A 5,415-nucleotide genomic window follows, 5' to 3' on the forward strand; every position below is an offset into this window, starting at 1 on the left:
TAATGTGGGGGAGGATGCACGGAGAGAGAGGGGGACCGGAGAGAGAGAGAGAGAGAGAGAGAGAGAGAGAGAGAGAGAGAGAGAGAGAGAGAGAGAGAGAGAGAGAGAGAGAGAGAGAGAGAGAGAGAGAGAGAGAGAGAGAGAGAGAGAGAGAGAGAGAGAGAGAGAGAGAGAGATGTGCACTATCCCGACATGGCGGTGAAGGGAACTCCCACGCAAATGTTTCACGGGACTGCCTGATGCTGCCATCAGATGGAGGCTGAGACGGGGTTGCCCCCACGCACGCACGGTGCGCCATGTTTCGGTATTCTTCACATTTCGGTACGCCCGAAAATGAGAGCGGATGGGCCTTGGATTCCAACATGTGTCATTCATGATCACTACACGGGCTCGGTATGGTTACAGGCACGCAAACGTGCACGCAAACGTCACTGGCGTTTTTTTAAATTGTATTCAATGGTGGCAGGGAAATTTCAGGTGGTGGCGACAAACCATCAGGGTGTGCAAATTAAGGGACTCCAGCTGGGGATCCAGAGACATTTTCACCTGCAACAATAACATTTGAGCTATTCTCGATTTATTTTTGTCTCAGATGAGCTATAAACACATGTTCTGAAGATCACACATAGCCAACGTCAAAATGGATGATAGCACAAACGTGACTGCTGTAGCCTAAAGGGCAGAAACGAAAGCTGGAATTGTTTTATTTTATGTTATCATTTGTTGTTAAATATATGGAACGAATGGTGGTTTTAGTTAATATAGATGTTGATGATGAATACAAATGTAAAGAAATATGATTTTATCAAAAATGAGTGGCTAGTGGAATTTCATAAGTAGCCTAATAGATATGTCATCCCATATGGACTGAAAGGAAAATAATTGAATTTCAGACACTGAAAGCCTCTGGGAACATCATTTCCCATGAAAGGGTAATTAGCATACAATATGTGTGGTCAAAACAGATGTAATTCACAGCTTACATTTTGAAATAATTCAAAATGCTTTTAGTGCATATTGATGTTTTCAGATGATCAGATAAGATAATAAGATAATTCACAGTCAGTGTGTCATAATGAGCTCAGTGCCTCTTGCAGTTCCTACTTATCACCAATGGAGGCAGTGCCATTAACTCTTGGCTCTTTTCATGTTAGCACAAATGTAGCCATTGTATTATATTAATGTTTATGCAATACATCAATTGCATTTTTAAGTCCCAGCCATCTTCTCACCTGCATTGATTTATCTAAACAGATGCAAAAAGCTCCCCGTTTCAGCCTTGCATGCACCTAAATCTATAAGACTCAAGCAGAACAAATAGTCTGATATTGTGAAGGAAGGAAGCAGGGTCGTTCACCATTCTGAAGGTCGATTGTTTGATCCTTTGGCCCCTCAGAGTATGTTGACATGTCCTTGGCACAACCATTGATATGTGAATTGTTATGTGTATTGCTCCTGATGAGCAGGTGGCACCATGTATGGCAGCTTCTGACAACAGTGTGTGAATGTGCCGTAAAGCGCTGTCAGAGGTTGCTGGACTGGAAAAGTGTTATACAGTATTTACCATTTTGCTATTGTATTTTTCAATAGCTTCCATGTTATGCGACACATGCCTGCAATCCAGTACAATATATTTTTACTACGAATAAGGCCAAACTAGGGAACACATATTTGTATTGGACTTTAGTGCTTCTTCTGTTTTATATAAGTATTTCTATTGACATTTGCTGCCTCTTTTTTCAAAAAGAAATCAGAGTTTCTATTTCATGTGACCAAATGACTTCAAATCAATGGGAATTGTAGCACTCGAAAAGTTTGACACACCGCTTTTTTCTTTAGAATTCCAGTGTTTTTCACATTTTATAAGAATATTGTTTCAAAGATTGAGCAGTTTCTTTAGTGAGTTTTTCCTTTCTTTTAATTCGATACGATATTAATGATCAGATCAAGGCTGACATTTGACTTGCGTCACAGCTTCCATTTTATAATTAACAATGTATTTGATTGATTTCACAAATGTGTAGCTTATAGTCAAGTAAGTAAAGGATTTTATAGTTCTTAGTATTGGTAATAGTCCTATTATTCTTTTTCTCCAGCTAAAGTGTTTTTGTAGCAAATACCTTATACGTATAAAAATGGCTGGGTTCTTCATAAAAATAGAAGGACTAATATCCAATAAAAACACACATTACATTGGAGCTATTGAACAGAAATGACTTACAAAAATGGCGAAGTTCAAGAACAATATTCATACAAAACTGAAGAAGCACTAAATCCAATTAAAAATAATTATTCAAAAAGCTATTAGGCTACATCCAAGAATGTTCAACTAAAAAACAGCTTCAAGTCAAAGGTCACTGTGACCTCACTAAACCTGTTTTAAACCCTGCCTTATAGGTAAAACAATTTAGTGATTATGACAAAAATGGCTCATAGGATAAAATTATGAAGGGGTGATATTTTGGAAAGACATAGTAAACTGTAGCTTGACTGATTGGCGGAGGAATACATTTACGATGCAGTAGTCCTAATTTGATTCATTTTCATCCCTTTAGTTGCCAAAATTAACAATTACTGAAAGATGTAACTGAATTACTTAAAGGTGGGGTAGGTAAGTTTGAGAAACCGGCTCGAGATACACTTTTTGTTATATTCCATGGAATGCTCTTAACATCCCGATAGCAATGAATATCTTAAGTGCTTTGACAAAAAATCCATTAAAAAATGTCATCTGTGGAAGCCGTAGTACTGTAAAAAGCACGACCAATCATTTTAGCGCTAAAATCACTGGATGGCCTACCTGCCTGTCAGCCTTCCATCTGTGCACAAACTTATCTCGTGCCCTCATTAGTCATGTGCGCGTCCGTGTGTGTTGGAGGAGGGGCTCTATAAGGAAGTCTGAGGGAAGGGGCAGATTCTTTCCGGCTGTGTATTTTCAAATTCTAGCGCACTCGAGCTGGTTTCTCCAAAATTACCTACCCCACCTTTAAAGGTAGGGTAGGTAAGAATGAGGGCACGAGATAAGTTTGTGCACAGATGGAAGGCTGACAGGCAGGTAGGCCATCCAGTTATTTTAGCCGGGCCGGCTCAGATGATTGGTCGTGCTTTTTACAGCGCCACGGCTTCCACAGATGAATTTTTTTTAATGTATTTATTGTCAAAGCATTTAATATATTCATTGCTATCGGGATGTTAAGAGCATTCCATGGAATATAACAAAAAGGGTTTCTGAAGTGAATTACCTACCCCACCTTTAATACCTGCCTTAATGCACGAATGCTCCCTAAAATGATAAGTATAATTGTGCTTAATGTAGGCCAACATGCTGTGCCTATAATTACAGAAACTACATAATCATAATTGAGTTTTCTTTTCTTTTCTGTAAATATTTTATATTTGGTTTTCAGACTAAAGATGTGTTGGATGTTAAGACTTGGATGCATGCACTTTTTGAAGTAAACCATTTAGTTGAACCTTTACTGTAAACCTGAAGGGATGCTAATGTGAGCGTGGAAGCAGATTTAAAAAATGTTGATATAATGCTGATGTTTGAATCAACAAATTTGAATTTAAACTTTGGTGACTACTTTCCAGAGGTGGGAAGTAACTAAGTACATTTACTCAAATACTGTTCTTAAGTAACATTTTGAGATACTTGTACTTTAATTGAGTATTTCCATTGTATGCTACTTTGTACTTTAACTCCACAACAATTCAGAGGTAAGTCCTGTACTTTTACTCCACTACATGTATTGAATACCTTTAGTTACTTTACAGATCTGGATGAATGATGTGAAATATAATCAAGTGTTAAATCAGACTTTAGTTCCACCTGGAGTAAATTCACAAGCTACCCTGCAGTATACAAAGCCATTCAAACTAGCTGCACCTTTACCAGCTTTGAGAACACTTTAATGATCAATCATTATAAAACACATCATATATATTATTCTGAAATGCACCAATCTGCACAATCACTACTTTTACTTTTGGTACTTTAACTATATTTTGATGCTAATACTTTTGTACTTTTACTTAGGTAACATTTGAATGCAGGACTTTTACTATAACAGAGTATTCCTACACTCTGTACTTCTACTTTTACTCAAGTACAAGATCTGAGTACACCTCTGCTACTTTCCTTCGGACAAAAACGCTCCTTTGAAACACTTAAAGCACATGTGTCAAACTCAAGGCCCGGGGGCCAAATCAGGCCCTTGGTGGATTTAATTTCGGCCTGCGGGATAATTTTTTATTATTATTAGATCTGGCCCCCGGTATATTGCACGCACACCTTCACTCAATCCTGAGGGTTTCCTCATCTCAGAGCCTGAGCCCAAACATTGATGAACTTGCACCCAAGATGAGATGCCAAGTATCTGGCTTGAACTAGCATCACAGCAGCAAACTGAGTTTACATGGATGTTTCCTTCTGCACTTTTTTTCTTGCGACAACAGAGCATGTTTGTTTTTTTCTTTGAGGGGAATTGTTTTGTTGAAGCTGTTGGCCTGTGGAAAAATGTAATCATAAGAAATGACTCTGGAAAAGCTGCAGATAGAGCCATGAGAAATGAATACAACTGATTATTTAATGTTTAATGTTGTTTTTATAGGCAATAATTTAACCTTTGTTAGTTCCAGGTTTAATATGTGCAATAAGTTCATTTCAATAAGTTTTGCATTAAACATTGAACCAGTCCGGCCCTCGACTAGTACCCATTTTTTAAATTTTGGCCCACTGTGTATTTGAGTTTGACACCCCTGACTTAAAGCAACAGAATGTGAGAGGAGCATTACCCAATCTTACGTTTATAGCCATTAGGAAGCAGCACGGGCTAAATACTGCTTGAGCGCTCACTGAGAGTAATGCTGTCATGATTTATTTATAACACACGAATCAGCCATCTCTACTACCAAGTATAATTTAAATTCTTCTCTCTAAAGGCTCTTTCTCAGACCGCTTCCTGCCACTAGATGGGGCCCCAACCCTTATGTTACTACAACAGCAATAGCTGGTTGGCTGGTACTGCTACAGGAGGGGCAGTGTTTGCTTCACATTTAGAGACTAATGACACTACTTATTAAGTGGAACAAGCTAAGCAGTTGTTGATGTCGTTTTGTCTGCTTTTGTGTCCTCTTACTGTCAGTCAAGACAATAGAGGCACTAGCTTCCTGACAGATGAGGCTGAGCCTGTGATTAGTGGCAGGATGAGTAATACATCTCTAGAAATGGAGCCAGTGTTGCTCATCAGGAAGCAGGGAGGCTCACACAAGGCGTATACGACTTTTGCTTGTTTTGTGAAAACACATCACAAAAACACTTTGGGCACTTAATTGATAGTAGTGTGCAACATACGTGCTGTATCGTTGAATGTTGCCAATATTACAGGAACAGATAATACACAAAAGGGAAAG

This window comes from Trematomus bernacchii, unplaced genomic scaffold, assembly GCF_902827165.1.
Source record: "Trematomus bernacchii unplaced genomic scaffold, fTreBer1.1, whole genome shotgun sequence".
NCBI classification, from domain to species: domain Eukaryota; kingdom Metazoa; phylum Chordata; class Actinopteri; order Perciformes; family Nototheniidae; genus Trematomus; species Trematomus bernacchii.